Genomic DNA, 21,047 nt, shown 5'->3' with positions numbered 1-21,047 from the left:
TTTTGGCGGTTTGTAGAGCAGCACCAGAAAACTCATGCAAGTCTGTTTGTAATACGCTTTGGTCCCCGGGAGGGGACGGGCTCAGGAAATTGCTATGAGGTTTACAGTCAGAGGCTCTGACCCTGGTTCCCACTGTCTAACCAGAGGACCTCAGAGGAGGTCAAAGGTCCTCGTTGTGTCTCCGCCAGTGAGTGAGGAGCCCATCACACCCACACTGCAGGACTGCCAGAGCAGTGAGCTCATGATGGATGAGGACTTGGGTGCCCTGAGCTTCAGCTACCGGGCTGCACTGTGATGTGAGCAGAGGGACCCTGGGTGACAGCGAAGCTGGGCTGTCTCAGCCAGAAGGGACATGATGTCACACCCAACTCCTGGCTTTGCAGATGAGAAAACTGAAAGAGAAAGGACACCTGTCCAGGGCCCCACCGGCAGGAGAGGCCAGAGGTGGGGAGAGAACCAAGGCTTCCTAACGTCCAGACCAGGAGAGAGGCAGGAGGTCACCCGTGTGCAGGAACTGTCTGTAAGTGACCTCAGGGGTGGGCTGCAGAGCACAACCTCTACTGCTCCCTTGGTCTCTCTGAGCGTCACCGTGAAATGGGCACAGAGTGTGGGAAGGCCGAGCGGCAGAAGGCATGAGGTACCTTCAGGTGTTGTACAGGCAGCCTTGATCTAGGATTACAGCGGCACTGTGCACACGATGCATGGTAGAGGGATTCTGACTTGGCGCCTGGGAAACTTCCCAGAGGTGGAGGCATTTAAAGAATAGGTCGGATTTGATAAAGGGTCTGATTTGGGGACTTCCTTGGTGGTGCAGTGGTTAAGCGTCCGCCTGCCAATGCAGGGGACACGGGTTCGAGCCCCGGCCCAGGAAGATCCCACATGCCACGGAGCAACTAAGCCCGTGTGCCACAACTGCTGAGCCTGTGCTCTAGAGCCTGCGAGCCACAACTACTGAGCTCGCATGCCACAACCACTGAGCCTGTGCTCTAGAGCCCATGAGCCACAACTACTGAGCCTGCGCTCTACAGCCCACGAGCCACAACTACTGAGCCCATGTGCTGCAACTACTGAAGCCCGCGCGCCTAGAGCCTGTGCTCCACAACAAGAGAAGCCACCACAATGAGAAGTGCATGCACTGCAATGAAGAGTAGCCCCGCTCACCGCAACTAGAGAAAGCCTGTGTGCAGCAACAAAGACCCAACACAGCCAAAAATAAATAAAAATAATTTTTTTAAAAAAAGGATCCAATTTGATAACCCAACACTTCTTCATGAAACCCCTGACACTCTACCTCCGGAAGGGACCTCAGAGGGAATCTAGTGATCCCTTCAGAGGATAAGTGAGAGAACCAGGGTCCAGAGAGGTGAGACGACAACTGCTAAGAGGCCTTACCCACGCCCTCAGCCTCACAGCTCCACCCCCTGCAGATGGCCCGCCTCCTGCAGTGGCCTGGCACCATTAGGACAGTGCCAGTTCTTAAAGGGCCAGCTGCCCAGTGCTGCCATCCAATTCTCTAAACGTGCAAGCGCCTCACAAAAATGCCCACTGGCAACAGCAATGAAGCCAAGTGTCCAAACCCAGGAGAGGATTCATGGTCTGAAATCTGCCATTCGAGTTTCCTTCTTCTGATTTCAATCCCTTTCATTCTGTAAACATTTTCTGAGGCTTTTAGGAGCCAGGCATTGAGAACTGAGTCCAGAGGGGAGACACACCCAAGTCAATGACAATAAAAATGCCATAGAAGTGCTACAGGAATGCAGAAAAGGGAGCAATTAAGTGTGCCTGGGGACAGAGGAGCTGATAGCCAAGTTGGGTCATAAAGGATGCATAGGAGTTTGCCAGGCAAAAGAAAAGCTCAGGAAGTTCATTCCAAGTGCAAGAAAAAGCATGAACAAAGAAGGGCAGCATGGAATGCTCGTGCCCAGGTGGAGAATCATGGGGTGGGGGGGAGGCTGAGGAAGTAGGCAGAGAGAATAGCTGTGCTCGTTGCCATGGCAGCTCCAATTGTTTGCATCCAGCATCTGCCCTGATTGGCTAGCGCCTGTGCTCGTACCAGTTGTTACATAATTTGGCTATCATGCCTGTTAGACAAGGGCTGGAGCAGCAAACTATCAGCAGAGGACTGATAGGATCAGAATCATTTTCAGAGAAAAATCCGGCTTTGAGCATAGGCAGAACGGATCCAGTGTTGCGGAAGGATGCAGGTGAGAGACAAGAGTCAGCCCTCAGCTCCTAGGACCTATCTGCTTTACCTCTACCCTGCACGCAGGAGCAGGCTGAGATGGCTGGAGACTCCACACACAGCTGTAATGGGAACCCAAGTCCCACACTGCCCGGTGAATGAGAATCTCAGAACTTGAACTCTGGAAGGTCCCTCAGAGACCAGCTAGGTCTCATCCTTGTTTCACAGATGAGTTACCAGAGATGAAATTAGAACTCATAGTGCATTTAATCATTCAACCAACATTGGAGTACCCCCTCTGTGCCAGGCTCTGCCCTAGGACTTAAAGACAGAGCAGAGGATAAAGTAGCCACAGCCTCGGCCCTTGTGGAGTTCATATACTAGCAGAGGAAAAAGAAAATAAAATAAGTCAAATTGTGGGAGGTTTTATGAGAGAAGTAAACAGAGTGATGTGATTCAGGGCTTTGCAAACTACAGTCCATGGGCCAAATCCTGCCCTCCACCTCTTTGTAAGCCAGCAAGCTAAGAACGGTTTGACATTTTTGAAGAGATGGAAAAAAAGGAAAGAAAAAGAATATACAACAGAGACCAAACAGCCCACAAGCCTAAGATGTTTGCTATCTGGCCCTGTAGAGGAAAAGTTTGCCAACTCCTGCAGAGAGTTAGTGGGAGGCAGGGGCCTCTCTTAACTAGCAGGGTCTGGGTTCCTTCCTTGTAATATGGCCTCTTTCTACTCCCCAGAGCTGCCTCCACCTTAGGGAGGATAAAACACTGAAATGGTTCGTCAAAAGTTCACCGGGGCTGGCAACCTGCCTGCAGCCGAGAGTCCGAATTTCCAGACGCCTCCTTCCCCACCTGCTGTCTGGGGTCTTATTCAAGTAACCTGGTCCTCAACGTGGCCACAGCTGTGCCTACCCTCCTCCCCAGCTAGCAGACAGGAGCCCCACAGACCACAGTTCTCCCAAGGACCCCTAACCCCTCCGCTCACCTCCAACTCCTGCCTGAACTACTCGGTCAAAAATAGAACGACATGGATCCCTCTTTCAAGACATCTCCCTGGAAATCCAACACCCAGGAACTCTGACTCCTTTTATTTCAGTTTACAGCTCAGAGTTCAACTTTACAAATCCTGGCATTTGGCAACAAAGGCAGAAGTGTTTCTATCCAAAGAAAATCAAATGCACAAGCCTAGCTCTTGGGAAAGAAAGTCCATAGAACACATTCCAGCAACAATCGTGAATGGAAACCCACACGAAGCCAGAAGTACGGCATAAATCCCCGAGCTTGCACTCAGCGGCATCTGCGGTACATTCCACCACGTTTCTGTGCAAAATAGGAACCAAGTTGTCTCTTAAAAAAAAAAAGTTTGGGGCTTCCCTGGTGGCACAGTGGTTAAGAATCCGCCTGCCAATGCAGGGGACACGGGTTCGAGCCCTGGTCCGGGAAGATCCCACATGCCACAGAGCAACTAAGCCCATGCGCCATAACTACTGAGCCTGCACTCTAGAGCCCACGAACCACAACTACTGAGCCTACATGCCACAACTACTGAAGCCCATGTGCCTAGAGCCCGAGCTCTGAAACGAGAGAAGCCACCACAATGAGAAGCCCGCACACCGCAATGAAGAGTAGCCCCCGCTCGCCGCAACTAGAGAAAGCCACGCACAGCAAAGAAGAACCAAAGCAACCAAGAAGATTTTTTTTTAAAGTTTGTCCCATCAGTGTTCAACACAGAGCCTTTCCTCTCACACAGACCATCACCCCAGAAGGTTCCAGAAGGTCATTTTGTTCACAGTGAAATCTGTGCCTCATGGAAAATAAATTACACCTGAACAGTTAACGTTGCAATAATTAAACTAGCCATTCCCTAAGGTTAAAATAACTCCCTTGTCCACACAAAGTGATACAGTAAATTCTTATTGTGGTGATGGTGAAAACGTCTGATGAAAGATGATAAATGGGACACATTCACCTGTGATTCCTCCCCCCCCACCCCATGAAAACTGTAGTAAAGGGAGTCTTTAAAGGAATAAGCGCACAGGAACAAAAAGAATGAGAAACAGCAGGAACAAAATTTTGGAAGATAGATAAGCTGTAACTGAGAGAGGAGAACCGAGAGGGTCACGTAGAGCACCGGGACTCAGCCTGATTTACACGGAAGAACCCCACCCAGGCGGCAGCAGCCCCGGGCAGCAGGGGCAGTAGGGGTGGAAGTGGGGTTGAGAAGATGATTAGCTGAGCGTCTAGCTAAGGAGCAAGTAGACGCTGATCACCTCTCCCACTCCTCGTAGTTGACCAAATGCCCCGTCTGCCCCAGTGGAAGACTGGAAGCTGATTCTCTGGAGAAAGTAAAACAGGATCTCCACCCTGGGGGACACCAAGGACCTTTGGGGAGAGAGGACCCGTGCCGAAAACAGGAAATTAAATCCAAGCTTACATATCAGACATCGAGATCCACCTTCTTCTTCGCCGACTCAGATCTCAGGATGCTGGCAAAAAAAGGGCAGGAGAATGGAAAATTCTTCATGGGGGAGTCTGACCAACTCAAGAGAAAAGAGCTCCGGGTGCTGACACGGTTGTTTTGTGTCCTCCAAGGAGAAATGATAGGCAAAAATGTTTTCCCTGCTTTTCTTTCAGGGATACTTAATTTAGAATTAACTTCTGTCAGAGAAAACACAACTTCCTACACCTACTCTATATTATTTCCCACCATTTCTGTTGTAGAGGGGGACATAGTATACAGTGTTTGACACGTATGATTACAAGCTTACAGAATCTACTTACATTTCTGCTATTACTGTTTCTCAAGACAGCTGAACGAACTCACCCTACAGCAGGGTTCTCAAGATTACCTGCAATTAGAATTACCTGGGGAGCCTTAAAAACACACCAATCCCAGAGCCCCACCCTCCAGAAATTAATTTAATTAGTTAGGGAGGGGTCAGGCAGCCTAGTTGTAAAAGCTCCCCAGGTGATTCTAATGTGCAGCAAAAATTGAAAACCAATGAAATGAAAAACACTGAAAAAGTGAAGTCTGCAGCTGACAAGCCCACTCATTCAATCAGAGCATCCAACTGGAGATGCTCCACTAAAATGAAGAAGCAGAGGGTCCAGCACAGAAGAGAGGCAAGGAAAATATCCAGAAAGAGGTTGTGGGGAGATTCCAGGATGCAGCAGATCTAGAAGCAACTAACCCAGCTGAACTTGGAGCTTTCCCAGCCTCCCTTGCAGCTAGGGTGTAGACATGTGACCTCAGCCCTGCCACTCAGTGGATCCACCTGAGATTTCTTTTCTGGGGAAAACAATGTAAGAAGCCGATGTCAATGACAGACACCTGCTTTTCAGGAGCAAGTAGGGGGGAAGGCATCTAACCTTCAGGGACAGCAGGGGAAGACTGGCATCTCTGACCTCCAGCCCTGTGGTCTGAGCACCGTCCCTGGTGTGATGTCTCCAGGCCTGACCCTGGAGATTCTGGAGCTAGTGAGCATCCTGTAACAAAATTTTCTAGCTAGAGTGTGATCTGTTTTTCACAACTAAGCACCTGATGGATAGTGTTACCAAATATTTAGGTCTGAATTCATAAATATACAGGAAATTAAACAAAAAAGGCAATTATTAACTCCAGGAAAAACAAAAAAGAGAGAGACAAATGTAATTCTGGTATGCTACATGGATTGGCTGGGAACAACATTTCATCTTATATAAACACTGAAATTTGAATTATAGTTATTAATATATCAGAAGGAAAGGGCATGAGGAAGTATGTGTGTCAGAGTGAGAGGTGTGTTTCCTTTTGCTGCTATTTGCTGAACAAAGTTGGTGGCTTGAGGCAACAAATTTATTACCTCTTTTTTTTTTTGGCCGCGCTGAGCGGCTTGTGGAATCTTAGCTCCCCGACCAGGGACTGAATCCGCGCCCTCAGCAGTAAAAGCGCAGAGCCCTAACCAGGGTATTCCCCAGAAATTTATTATCTTAACACTCGTGGGTCCTAAGTCAGACGTGGGTCTCGCTGGGCGAAAGTCAAGGTGTGGGCAGAGCTGCATGCTTTCCGGGGGCTCCAGGGAGTATCCATCGCCTTGCCCACTGAGGTTGTTGGCAGAATTCGGTTTCCTGCCGTGGGATGGACTGAAGTTCCCATTTCCTTGCTGGCTGTCAGCGGAGGGCTGGTCATCTTCTGGAGGCACCCACATTCCTTGACCCGTGGCCCCCTCCGTCCACCTTCACAGCCAGCAACGGGGCTTCCGCCTTCTCCTGCCTCATCTTCCCTTGTCACGTCTCTGACCTGCTCTACTGCCTTTCACTTTTAAGGACTCGTGATTGGATCGAGCCCACCCAGATAATCCAGGATAATCTCATTTCAAGGTTCTTAACTTTAATCACATCTGCTAAATCTCTTTTGCCATATAAGGTAACATTCACAGGTTTGGGGGGTTAGGGCAGGGACATTTGTGGGGGGAGGGGTGCAGTATTCAGCCCACCAGGACAGGGGAGGCGTAAGAATGCTAAAACCCCATCTTCCAGAGTAGGAAGTCATCAGTATCTAACATGGAAAAATCAAGAAAGAATAGCATGAACAATGAAATATGGAAGTAGAAACCAGAAGACATTTCTAGAAGAACAGAAAAATCGTTCCCACTGAGCTACAGGATTGGGGGTGGGGAACAGAGTTTTGCAGTTTTTACAGTAGAAGCCTCATAGGGCACCATTTAACGTTTAACTTTTAAAACCGTTTACCTTTCTAAGTCACGTACATTACCTTCTGCATAGGAAACACCCCTGTGTTCTGCCTACTCTCACTCAAGGGACGCTTGGGACACTTCTGACAATGTCGGGGGTGGTTTCCCACTCCAAGCGATCCTGCAACACCAGCTGGATGTCCTACAATTTAACTCAGTTCTGACACTGTCTACCTGGACATGGCCTCAGATCCCACAGGTTAAGGGCTCAGTCCCATAGGACAGCCCCCACTTCAGAAACCACTTGCAAGTCCAGGGTGTCACATGTGCTTCTAACAGACCAGCTGTAAATAGGAGGTTCCCATGCTAGAGTGGCTCACGGAACTCAGGAAAACAGTTTACTTGCCAGACGCTTGGTTTATTACAAAGGATACAAATGAACAGCCAGATAAAGAGATTCACAGGGTGAGGTCCAGAAGGGTCCTGAGCACAGGAGCTTCTGTCCCAGGGGAGTCTGGGGTGTGCCACCCTCTGGCATATGCTGTGTTCTTGTTCACCAACCTCGAAGTTCTCGGAACCCTGTCATTTAGGAGTTTTATGGAGGCTTCATTACATAGGCATGACTGATTAAGTCACTGGCCACTGGTTAACTGATTCAAACTCCAGCCCCCTCTTCTCTCCCAGGAGAAAGGGGTGTAAGGTGGCAGAGGGACTCAATTCCAACCCTCTGATCAACCAACCCTCTGGTTGGTTCCCCTGGCAACCAGACACCCCCATCCTTAGGGGCTTTCCAAAAGGCCCCTCATTAACATAAACTCAGCTGTGGTTGAAAGGGGCTTGTTATACATAACAAGAGACACCTTTATCCTCTTACCACTTAAGAAATTCCAAGGGTTTTAGGAGGTGCCAGGAATAGGACGAAGACTATATTTCTTAATACAAATCATTCTAGTTCCTCTGCTGGGAACACTCTCTCCTCTAGGCCTCCCCTTAACTATTACAGTACTGACCCCTCTCCCAGCGGGTAACCTCACTCTGTGCTCCCACAGCCCCTCACTGGTTCCCCATTATAAATATCCACACCCCCCCCCCAAAACTGAAATTGCACCGGTCCACCTGCTGGAGAAGGCTTATTTGTGGAATGAAAACAACCAGAGACAAGCCAACCAGAAAGAGAGAGGGTAAGCACCAATGAGATGCAGTAGGCCATGAGTGGGACATTTTCTCCTGAGGACTTGAAGCTGAGGGAATGTGAAGCCTGGAGTTGCTGCAGCCATCTTGTGCCTCTGAGGTTAGGGCTTGAAATAGGAGCCACTGTGAAGGACAATAAGAAAAAGAAAAAAGAGACATGCCATGTTCCAGTAATAGCACTGTAGCTACTGCTGTTTCCCTTCCATGTCTCTGGCCTTTGGGATTTCTAGTCCTAATGACAACATTTACCCTGAAGCAGTGGTTCTCAGCCCTGGCTGCCATTAGAATCACCTGGGACACCTTTAAAAAAAAAAAAAACACCTAGGCCTGGTCCCACCCCCTCCTCAGAAATTCTGATTCACTCAGTCTGGGGTGGAACAGCCCTGGGAGGATGGGGAGGGGAGAGGGAAAGGGCGGAAAGAGACAGCATTTCAGCCAGATCTTTTCATTTTGATATGGTTGGCCTGATAAAGCTTGGCTTCGTGCTAGTCGTGCAAAACAAACACCAGATTTTATTTCCTCTCTCCTCCCCATTCACTGGTGGAAATGAGAACTCCTTGACATTTTGGTGGAAAGCAGAAGCAGAAACTGTAACGAGAAAGACTTAATTCTAGAAAACAATTGGAGGGAGCCCTTTGGCTTTTGGAGAAGGAGGATATCGTGTATATTCTGGAAAGAAGGGATGCTGAACCAGCAAGGAGCCCACAGCCTCTCAGAGGAGGGCAGTAAGTTGATGGCAGATGCCCACTAGGGCAGGGACAGGGCAGGAAGAAGTGCCTGAGAATCGTGGGCCCCACGGTGGACTCAGCCGTAGTCGGCCAGGAGGGCAAGGGAGTGGAGCTGGCTTGCTGGGCAGGAAGACCAGCTCTCCCAAATGTTTGGAGACACAGACAGTACACTCTGGCCTCGGGGGCTGCTGCAGTGAGCTGGGGGAAGGGAGGGCCCCTGAGGCCAGGACAGGGAGGTCTGAGGGCCAGGCCAGCCCAGGTCCTGGAAGGCCAAGGACACCCCAAGGAGGAGTCTGAACTTTGCCTGTATCAGTTGGACCATGGAGGCCTGAGAAACCCCCGACAGGTGGCAGAGGCTCTGAACCATCCCCAGGTCCAAGCTCAGGTCTAAGATGACATCTTGAATGTATTTAAAGCTGTTTGGGACTGTGTCCAGGGGTCAGTCCCCACTGACCATCAACTGCACATGCTGACGTAGCCCCGAAGTGGAAGGTGGGAAGGAAGTAAAGATTCCCTTCTGGGCTTGACAAGGTGCTTCTCAAAAGACTCCTAACACCTGCCATCCATTTCCAAACACCTCCAGGGGCAGCCAATGGAAAAGTCTGGCCAGGCAGGCACTTGGGAGCTTTGTAAATTGCAGAGGAGACCAGTAACCTCCTCCTGGCCCCGAAGGCGACTACAAACTCCTCAAACTCGGGTGAGGTATTCCTCATGCAACCCTGACTCCTCCACAGGCAGGAAACAGTCCCTGAACCGAACTGCTGAGCCAAACATAGAGGAAGTCAGAGAGGTAATAAGAGAGAGATGATACAGATAAAATGCATTCCTACTGATTTTACGATTGACAGCTGATACCATTTATGCGCCAAACAACCCTATAAGTAGGTACTCTCTTTATTCTCTCCATTTTACATGTAAGCAATCTGAGGCCCAGAGAGGTAAAGTGACTTGCCCAGGGTCACACAGCTAGTCAGTGGCATTGGTTGGAACTAGGACCTGGTCCCCCAATCCTGAGTCCCCAGCTCCATTTGCCTTTGTTCTTCCTCAGCCACTCCTGTGACCTGGCATCACAAATCCCCAGACAGAGGACCGCTGTGCTCTCTCTGGGCTCCAATTGGCCAGAATCCCTGGATGGTTTAGGCTCTGGCTGTGGGACCAGGGGTCAGCATGCCTCACGCACCCCGACCGGTCTCTAAGGTACCCTGAGCGGGTCACCCTCCTGGCCACGGCTCATGAAAGGAGGGGCTGTGCAGGAGGCTTTAGCTGTCCTGCCACTGGCCCCTCGACCCAGGCCAACCAACTGCATTTTCAGCCACCCTCTTAGGTGAAGTGTAAGGGTCTCCAGCTTCAGGAAGAAAGCCAGACTTTGCAGGACTGAGTGTCCGGCAGATGCCCTGACAACGCAGGTGATGGCTGGGAAGCGTCACAGAGAGAACCAGGAGGGGGCGGAGATGGCTGTTTCCATCCGCACCAGGGACTCACACTCGAGCTTGGTGGGTAACGGGGCCAGAACCGCTCAAGTCTCTCCTGGCTCTGAATTCAGTGTGGCCAAACGCCCCAGGGGGTGGGCGTGTGAGGGTTAAATGAGCTAACACAGCGAAGTGCTCAGAACAGAGTCTGCCCTGTAAAAGCAGCGCGGCTTCTCCAGATCCCCCAGGCTCCCTCAGCTCCTTTAGGTCTTCCTGCAGATGTCACCTTGGTGACACCTCTGACCACCTGCCCCAAAGTCCCCCCGCACCACCGCCCCCAGCCCTCTCCAAACTCTCTTCTGCTTTATTTCTCTCCTGAGCACTTTGCTCCATCTAACATAGCTTTCAGCAAGACCGAACCCAGCTTGCTTCTCCTCGGAGAGTCCCCTGGGCCCTGACATGGCCCACTCCAAGCCCCGGGCCTGTTAGGTCATTTGAAGTCCCCCTGGTGAGCTCCAAATCAGTGCTTCTCAAACTTGAACGTGTAGAGTCATCGCCAGGGACCTTGTTAAATACAGAAATTAAATCAGCAAGGCTGGGTGGGCCTGAGAATCAGCATTCGGAAGGCATTCCCAGGTGATGGGTCAGAATTCAGGCTCTAGAATTTACCCTATGGGCTAATGTTCTTTCCATTTTCTTTTTCTCTCTCCCCCTCCCCCACCCCCTCTCTTTCTGCGCACTATTGCTCTGTTCTGGTCCCTCTCCCTCTTTCTCTCCCTTCCCTTCTCCCCATCTCCCTCCATCATTCCCTCCCTCTCTCCATGTCTCTTCCTACCTCCCTTCTCACCTCTTCCTTTCCTTTTCTTTCCCCACCGCTGCCCTCCCATTAGCTGCCCCGGGAGGTAATTGGCACCTTCAGGCACTGTCCCAACCTGCTGGGTTCAAAGGTCAAAACCCCTGATTCTAGAGGATTCCAGGCAAGTAGCGTGACTCCTTATTTGCAGAGGCAAAAACAGCATTAAACCAGGAGCCCCCTGAACTTAACAATTCAGAGCTGGGCTCATCACATTCCCTTCTTAATAACCACATAATGACTCCTATTAACAGCCCATCAAAGGCAATTACTCCTCTGAAGGAACACAGGCTCCCACAAGCTGTTTTCTCACCGTTTGTAGCAAATGGCTCTTATTCCACACCTGCATCCTAACCACCCCCTCTTCTGAGGGCAAATCGTACAGATGGGTCTTCTTTCTCCAGTGGCTTCTCAGCAGACAGCTCCTCGCCCATCCTCTCCCAAGGGACAGAGAGGGAACGTGGGAAAATCTTCATAGTCCTTTCCTCTTTTTCATTTAGTACGGACATTGGATGGAGGCACAAGGAATCATCAAAAATCTGTCCGGCAGAAATACTCGTAAGTGCCTCTGTTTACAAGCTTATTTATGCAGCGTGTATTGTAAGAGTGGGAAACCAGAAATTACTTCCATGACCATCACGGTCAAGTACAATAGAATACCAAAGAGCCATAAAAACAGCTAGGAGGGCCCAAAACAATAATCAGAGCCTACATTGAGTTTTCCTTACTGTGTGCCCACCCCTACTCTGAGCATTTGACATATATTACCTCATTTAATGTCACCACCACCCTGGGAAAATTATTATCCTCATTTCCTAGCTAAGGAAACCAAAGTTTAGGTGTTATTACCTATTTTTGCCTCAAACTGAATTTCACTCCTCAGTAACCAATGTCTAATCTTTAAGCAAATTTTCAGTGGTTGGTTTAAGTCTAGATATAGACCATGGAATGTAAAACAAAATCTTCTAGAAAGTAATTAGGAGAATATCTTCATGACCCTGGTGTAGGCAAAGATTTCATAAGCAGGACGCAGAAAGTGTGAGCTTCCTGGACTTCAGAACAAGCAGTGGGTGTTACTTCCCCATTGACTCCTGCGCATGGTCTATCCCAGTACGCAGGGAGAGCGGGAGGGTGGTGCACTAGAGCTTGTTCAGCAGATACAGCCCCACTTCACGTTTCAGTTTGGAGCTCCATCTGGGAAAGAGAAGGTTATAACCTCAGGGAAGGGGGAACCATCGCTAGGCCATTCCCCATCAGGGCCCACTGATCTGCGCTGATGGACACCAGGGGGCGCCCTTCAGACAGTGCGTCCAGCCCTGGCCAGCAGCTCTGGCTGGAGTGAATCCAGCTGTTTGCTTCCCTGCTGTCCCCATCCTAGCTTGTCCCTGGCAGCGGAGTGACAGAACAGAACTTCCCGGAGAGGTCGGCAACTAGGAGGAAAGGCTGAGAGGCCGCTGCGCCCCACACACCCCACGGTTTACAGAATGCCTTCACCCACACTCTTGCTTTATCCCCACACCAGCCCAGTGGGGAGCAACCTCTACCTTATGGATAAGGCAGCGGTTCAGTAAAAGGAAAATGAGTCTTCTCAGCAAGTGAGCAGCAAAGCCCAGCTCCCAGGCCTGGTGCCCGGGAGGCCCCTCTGCTGCCTCACTGCACTGTCACCTTCTCTCAGGCAGCCCGTTGGATCCCAGCTTCCAGGAGGCTCTTTGGGAGCATGATTACCTCGTTTAAAGTCACAAGTGTGGGCACATACATGGACCTGGGGTGGGAGGGGGTGGGCAGTGAAGGGGATTAGAATATGCCACCCCAAAATTTGCCACTTTGGCATAAGAGTAGTTTGAGCTGCAGGCAATTAAGCTGCAAACACAGAAAGAACTCTCTGCCCTTCCACCATCCTGCCTAAAAGCAGCACAGAGGTTTCCTTTTGTGAAGGTGTTCCCCCTCCCCTCTCCCGTACTAGGAGATCAAGCCTTATCACTGGAAACAGAAAGTCAGCACTGAGATGGTTCTGCACAAACAAACCTTACCAAAATAACCCTCATCTTCCATTTGTTTCATATATATATATAATATATACATATTATATATATATTTCCCCCGTATATATTCATTCTCAGAATTTACTGCCCCTAGAAGCCCAAACCCCTTTTCCTTTGTCTTGTTACATAATTTCTCCCTACAATTTACATAAAATTATCTCCCTACAGTTTATCTTCTACACAATTTATATAAAATGGTATATAAGTCCCCAGGTCTAACTGTTTCTTTGGGTCTTCATCTTTTTTTCTACAAAGACCTCCATGCACAAAAAAATTAAAATATAAACATCAAATAATATTTGTATGACTTCTCTTGTTCATATGTCATTTGTCAGTTTAGTTTGCAGGCCTCAGAGACAGAACCTAAGAGGGTAGAGGAAAAGTTTTTTCCTCCCCTACAGCAGTGTTGCACTCTGGAAGAGAGACGTCCACATGGCACAGTTGAGCTGACCGGGGGCCCCGGGTAAAGGGGAGACACCTAGCCTGGCAAGGTGGGGAGGGCAGATGCTCAAGCTATCATCACTGTGTAACTTCGAGGACACAGGGCCAGGCAGGCCTCCCCTGGGACCTCATGAACCTCTTATCTCCCAATGTAGCTGAAGCTGCTGCCTGTTTGCAGGGCCACACCAAGGTGTCCTGCCTTTACCCAGAAGGTGAGGGTCTGTCAGTCACAGCAGGCAGTGTGGGACCTCTGACACAGCAGAATCAAAGTCTGGGAGGAACCGGGGGAAGGCCTGTGTTCACCCTGGTGGCGTCTCTCTCTCTTTAGCCACAGGCTCTCAGAGGTCCCTGGCCTAGGCTCAGGCCATGTGGCAGCCCAGACACTGCTCCCAAAATGCCTCTGCAGCTGTCAACTAACCCCAAGAATCTTCATGTACAGAAACAGGGTACTTTCTTCAAGAAACCAAGAAAGAAATGACACTGTGTGGAGGCTGGGAAAGTTGCCCATCTCCTGCTTCATTTACCTGCAGGTCAGAGCCCAGGGCGCCTGGAACACGTGGGACCAGCCAATGAGTTTGGTGGCTAGAGCGGCACTGACTTCTCCCACAGTCTCCCCATGGCTGAGACCCGACCCAGCTCCAGAGAACAGACTTGCAGGCTCAGAATCTCATGACCAGCTGTGGCCAGATGATGGGTTTGTTTTTATTGCACAGAAACTAGTTTGCATTTTCTCCTTCTGTAAACCAGGGCTGGTTATAGAAAAGCTCTGGTGAGCGAGAAGACATTTACATTACCGAGGGAAAGAGCTCATGACCACAGAAGTCCCCAGACATTAAAATCCCAGCACTGTCCTTTGGGAAGAGATACCCAGCTTCCAAACCTCCTGCCTGTATTTGGGGAATTCCCTACAGCTTTGTGGGCTGAATTGTGTCCACCCAAAATTCATATTTTGAAATCCTACCCCTTAGTAGCTCAGAATATGACTGCATTTGAAGGTCTTTAAAGAGATGATTAATGTAATTAGGGTGGGTCCTAATCCAACCTGACTGGTGTCCTTATAAGAAGAAAGTAGGACACAGACACACAGGGAAGACAGCCATCTACAAGCCAAGGAGAGAGGCCTCAGAAGAATCCATCCCTGCCTACACGTTGATCTTGAACTTCCAGCCTCCAGAACTGAGAAAATTCTTTTCTATTGTCTAAGCCACGCAGCCTGTGATACCTGTTATGACAGCCTGAGCAAGCAGATACGCCCATCTGGGAGCCTTGACCAGACACAGAGACTAACCCCAACCGCAGAAGCAAAACATGCCCGATCCCGATCCTGGATCCGTCAAACAGAGGGCTCCCTGGGGACTCTAGGTGGGGGCTGGTGACACACAGAAGCAGAGGATCCAGGTTGGTGAGGTCACAGGAACACTGCACAATATACAGCGGCTGTGACCACCTGTCTACCGTGGACACAGGTGTGCTGATGCAACTGGTCACCCTTTGGTGCTTCTCCCAGAGCACCGATGACACAGTGCCTCATCAAGGTCAAGTCGGCTGGTGTCCCCACTGTGCAGGAGACTGCCACGCTCACAAAAGCCTTGGCTGTTCCCACGACTCCCTGAGAAGAGGGGTTTAGCAGCTTATAATTAGGGAATGAACACGACGTTTGTACACACTGTGTGGTGTCGGCTGAACACCTGCTTTCCTCCTGGAGGTTTGGAATTTGGGTGCGTGCTAGGCAGAGGGTGCCCACATAACTGACCCCTAATAAAAACCCTGGACTCCTAGGTTCAGACAAGTGCCCCTAGTAGACAGCACTCACGATCTGAGGCTGGAGGAGTGAAGCGTGTCCTGTGAGACTCCGCTGGGAGAGACTCCTTTTGCTGCTCTCCTCTGTATGTTTTTGCTGTAATAGATCTCAGCCACGAGTACGACAAAAAGGAACGAAATTGAGTTATTTGTAGTGAGGTCAATGGACCTAGAGTCTGTCATACAGAGTGAAGCAAGTCAGAAAGAGAAAAACAAATGCCATAGGCTAACGCATATATATGGAATCTAAAAAACGGTACTGATGAACCTAGTGGCAGGGCGGGAGTAAAGACACAGTCGTAGAGAACGGACTTGAGGACATGCAGGGGAAGGGGAAGCTGGGACAAAGTGAGAGAGTAGCACTGACATGTATACACTACCAAATGTAAAATAGATAGCTAGTGGGAAGCTGCTGCATAGCACAGGGAGATCAGCTCGGTGCTTTGTGACCACCTAGAGGGGTGGGATAGGGAGGGCGGGAGGGAGGGAGACACAAGAGGGAGGAGATATGGGGATATATGTATATGTATAGCTGATTCACTTTGTTATAAAGCAGAAACTAACACAACATTGTAAAGCAATTATACTCCAATAAAGATATATTTAAAACAAAAAAAAGCGAGTACGACTATATGCCACTTCCTGTGAGTCCCTCTCGTGAATCTCCAAACCTGAGGGTGGTTTTGGAAACTCCAGACCCACCCAGCTACCCACTCCCCGTCAAAGGCGGCCCCTTGATCCTCAGCCCATCTGAGGCTTGTTCTTCCCAAGCTGTGGACCAGACCCTTGTCGCAGCGCCAGGTCTGGGCAGCTGCAGGAGACCCACGTGGACGCCTGCTAAGCACGCAGCTTCCTGGGGCTCAGCCGTCCTCTACTCGGGGGGCCTGGAGCCAGCCCAGGACACTGGGTGCTTGACAACCCTCCTGGAGGCTCTGATGCCCGGTCAGCTTGGGAATCCCTGGTTTGGAGGAAGCTCCTCCACCCCCAGGCCAGGATCTGGACATCTGAGCTTCAACACCAACTCGGACACTGACCCGAGGGGCTCTCAGAAATATTTTCTCCCCAGGGCTCTGTTTTCCTCCATCACCAAATGAGGGTCTGGGCCCCAGTTGGGAGCGCTTAGATTTTGGTGGTCACAGATCCCTTTGTGAATCTGATGAGAGCTGTGAACCCTTCCCCTAGGGAACACACTACACACACACACACACACACACACACACACACACACACACGTACAATTCTGTCTCCAAATTAGGAGACTTCACAGACTCCACATGAAGTACCCCTGGCCTGAATCACCCCTCAGGCCTTCCACCTCTCACATTCTGTGTTTCTATCAACAACCCAAGCAGGCTCTTCTGTCACCTCAGACCCGTGAACTCAGGAACCAGTATTTTTTGCACCAGTTCCCTAATGTCTGTAAAATTGCAAACACCAAAATTAATTTTCTCTCTGGAATGGTACAGACAGAGATGGGGGGGTTATATTAAGTAAGGTTATTAAATTTCCATATTCAGACATGCGAAGCCAGGGTCCTCAAGGAATGCTTAGAAGCCACTCGGTTCCCGATAACCAGATTTGTGATGCTGAAGCCAATTCCCTCAGGTGGCGGAGAGGCTTGTGTCCTGCACCAGGGTCGGCCGTGAGTCACCAGAGGTCTCGGCTGCCCACAGTGTAAGAAGAAAGTAAAGATAAGGGAGAGATGCAGAACAAATCGATATCACCTCCTCTGAGAAGCTCTCCCAGGCCACCAGGCACCCCTCCTTTGGGCTCTGGCAGCACTTTGTGTGGGCTGCAATTATAGTCTTTGAAACAGTCCGGCTGGTATTACGGTTCATTGTGTACTTATCTGCCTTCCCTAGAGTGTAAGCAATTTAAGATCCAAATTCATGTCTGCATCCCAGCCCAGTTGCCCAGTAACCATGGTGTGGAGGGGAGGGGAGCAGCACACCTGCCTACCTCTGGGCTGCCTGCTGCTTCCCTGAAATCCTGGAAGTCTTGGGAAGTCACTACCCCTCAGCTCCAGCAGTGAGCCCATGTCCAAGCTCCGGTCCACCAGGGTGTCCAATTGTCTGGCCACAGTGATTGGTTCAGGGATGGGCACATGACCGAAGTCAGACCAATGAGATTCAGTCCTGGGATCTGTGCTGAAACTGTCGCAAAAGAGGTATTATCTTCCCACTGGGGCTCTAAAGCTGACTGGATGGAAGCTTGGATCTGCAGCTGGCCATTTCTGCTGTGAACAGGAAGCATGTGTCTGAGGTTGAAGCCAGCTCAGGGGACAGCGGTGCTAAGCAATGCAGAGAAAGGCAAAGTCCTGATGCTCTTGTTTGAAACTCTGGATCCAGTCATATCTGAAGACAGTGTCCCAGGTTCATCAGCCAATCAAGCCCCATTTTGTTTGAGCCAGTCTGAGATGGGCTTCTGTCACTTGCAACCAAGAGTCCTGGATAAAACTCCCAGATTCCTAACTTCCTTCTGGTTGACTGAGTACCTTAAAAATGATACATACTGGAGTTCAAGGCAGTAGTGACATGCTTAAGGTTATGGAGCTGCTTAGTGAGAGGGCTGAGACCAGAACTCAGGCTGCCTGACTCTTAGACCGTTCTCCATCCGACACATTGCCTTCTCCTCCACCTGGGGGCCCAGCTTTGGACCAAACCCAAAGCCACCCTAAAGCCACCATATGGAGTGAGATGCTCATTCAACAATACCCCACCCCATTCTCAAGGACTGACAGTGTCTAGACCACAGACAAACAGAGGTAAAAATAGAGCCACCCCCATAGCACTCAGGGTAGAGGCTGCTTCCAGCCTGAAGGTGGGTTTTTCATCCAGACATGAATCCGGAGTCAGTGGGCAAACAGGGAGAAAGCCAAAGATAAGACCCCTGAGGTGTCATCTCCAGTCTGTCCCTTGACTCAGTTGCTGCTGCTGCAGAGTCAGCCTCAAAGACTAACACACCAGCTAATGCGCCTGCTCAGTTACGCTGACAATGCACTCTTTGTCCTTGGACCCACACACCAGCCCGGGGAGGGATGGTTTGCCTGATAATAACAGAGGGTATCAGCCCACAGCGGTAACTATCAGCCCAGCTCCCATGCCCAATGTCATGATGTTGTGAGTGTGGTTGGAAATCCTGAGAATAATCTTTCTCCTTTTTTGGCTAACTTTTCACTATTGATTTGTAATTTTCTTGATTGTGGCTTGAGAATGTGGTCTGTGTGATGGTAGTTCTTTGGTATTTGTTGAGATTTACTTTGGGTTAGTACGTGATCAATTTTTGTAAATGTTCCATATTTGCATGAAAATATGTATTTAAATGGTAAATACAGGGTTCTCTATGTATTCATCCAATCAAGATTGATAAAGATGTTATTCTAAACTTCTATATCATTACTAATTGTTTTGCCTACCAGAGCTCTCATTTTCCAGAAAGCTGTGTTAGAATCTCCAAGACTGTAAAGGTTTCCATTTCTTCTCATAATTCTGTCTACTTTCCATATATATTTGAAATAATGTTGGTAGGAGATACTCATCCAAGTGTATCTTCCTGGTGAACTGTTCCTTTTGCATGAGGCGTAAGGCCCTCTTTCATTAATTTTGTCTGATAATAACATTGCTACACTGGCTTTCTTTGGGTTTGTAGTTGTCGGATGTGTCTTTTTCCACCTCTTTCGACCCTTCAAGTCTCCTCATGTTTTGGATGCGCCACTGACAGATGCTGGATTCAAGTAGTTGTTGTTTTACATTTTCATCCAGTTGGAGAATTTCTTTGAGATGTCAAGTGCAATCCATTTACCTGTGCTGTGGTGACTAAAATACTCAAGATTTCCTACTGTCATCCTATTTTGTGTTTTCTATTTACTCCGCTTTTTCTTTGCTTCTTTTTTCTCCTTTCCTGCTTTCTATTGGATTAATCACATTTTTTTAAAGATTTAATTCTTTAAATTTATTTTTGGCTGTGTTGGGTTTTCACTGCTGCGCGCGGGCTTTCTCTAGTTGCGGCGAGTGGGGGCTGCTTTTCCTCGCGGTGCACGGGCTCCTCCTTGCAGTGGCTTCTCTTGTTGCGGAGCACGGGATCTAGGTGCGCGGTCTTCAGTAGTTGTGGCACGCGGGCTCAGCAGTTGTGGCTTGCGGGCTCTAGAGCGCAGGCTCAGTAGTTATGGTGCATGGGCTTAGTTGCTCCGTGGCACATGGGATCTTCCCAGACCAGAGATCGAACCTGTGTCCCCTGCATTGGCAGGCAGATTCTTATCCACTGCGCCACCAGGGAAGTCCCTCACATTTTTTTTTTTAGATTCCTTTTCTACTGATTTCAAAGGCATACCTGTTATTTTACTATTGTAGCTAGTTTCTATCATATTTTACTATGAATACTTAACAAGGTTTCAAGTTAAGCCACATCAGTATCCTTCACCTCAATGACACAAAGACCTTAGAACACTTTGCCTCCAATCTCACCACTGTTTCTTCAGGTTGTTGTAAGGCCTTATTTAGACTTATGTATGTAACTATCAAGTTATTGTCTTACAATTACTTCCTACATCCTACCTTTCCCTTCTGGGCTTAAACTCCTTAATGTAATCCACAGATACAGAGGTCCAACTGTATTCACTGTATGACACCATTTTATATGAGCATCTGCAGATTTTGGTATCCATGAGGGATTCCTGGAACCAGTACTCCACAGATACCACAGGACAACTGTACATCCTGTAATAATCCTTTCAGCAAGGGTCTATGAGTGTTAAGAGTCTCAGACTTTCTTTGTCTGAATATGTCTCTCTCTTTTTTTTTTTTTTTTTTTTTTTTGCGCTCACTCTTAGTTGGCTACAGAATTTTTGACTGACAATTATTTATAGTGGCATCTTTATTATAAAGCTCCATTGTCTTCTGGTTTCTATTGTTACTAAATCTGCTGTCAGCTCGATCTTTTGTAGGTTTTTAAGTAGGTGGTTAATTCTTTTGTAGGTAATTAAGTCTGGTTACTTTAAAGATTTCTCTTTGTTCTGGTTGTCTACAATTTTACTCATTGTATATAAGAGTAGAGTTCCTTATTTTACCTTCACAGGACTCCTTGTCCATTTTCAACATGAAGATTCCAACCTAGGCAGGATTCCTACCTTAGTGCAGTAGGCAGCATGTCAGTCTCATAATATGAAGATTCTTAGCTTTCATCAATAGTAGAAAATGCTCAGCCGTTATCCCTGTGAATATTACTTCTCTCTTATTCTCCCTGCATTATACATGCTGGAAGGCCTATTAGATGTATGTCGGACTTTCTCATTCTATCTTCCATGTCTCCCAACCTCTCTTTCCTTCTCTTTATCATTTTGTATTGCATTTGAGATAATAACCTATCCACTGAGTATCTTTATTTCAATGGCTTCTTTTCACTTCTGTATCGTTCAGTGTAGCTCTTTTCCAAATCTTCTTTTTCTCTTATTATTATATTCTGTTCTATCCTTATTGCTTCTTTTCATTTTTTTTTTCTTTCTTTAGTATGCTCACATTTTCTCAGGTTCTTAAAATATGAATCCCGTACGCTGTCTCTTCCCCAGAATGATTCTTCACGTCATTTATGATTTTGGATTCTGAGTTTATCTTCAGTGGTCCCATGGACCCTGAATTATGAAAGAATGTCTATTAAAAGTCTTATATTTGCTTCCACAAAGTATCCCAGAGGGACTATATTTTACATTAATACCTCAACTTGGAAAGTC

At 48.6% G+C, this 21,047-nt stretch overlaps 1 long non-coding RNA gene across 1 annotated transcript in view; it reads right to left on the bottom strand.

Moving 5' to 3' along the window:
- Window positions 1–8,063: 8,063 nt before the first annotated feature.
- Window positions 8,064–21,047, bottom strand: part of LOC309642828 — a 34,566-nt gene continuing 21,582 nt past the window's right edge. Inside the window, exon 3 of the long non-coding RNA XR_014253397.1 lies at window positions 8,064–8,172. This is a non-coding gene — a long non-coding RNA (uncharacterized lncRNA). The remainder of the gene's footprint in view (window positions 8,173–21,047) is intronic.

Source organism: Balaenoptera physalus, assembly GCF_965194825.1.
Source record: "Balaenoptera physalus genome assembly, chromosome: 14".
NCBI classification, from domain to species: Eukaryota; Metazoa; Chordata; class Mammalia; order Artiodactyla; family Balaenopteridae; genus Balaenoptera; species Balaenoptera physalus.
Note: the sequence above shows the minus strand (reverse complement) of the source record. Positions and strands in the feature narration are given on the sequence as shown.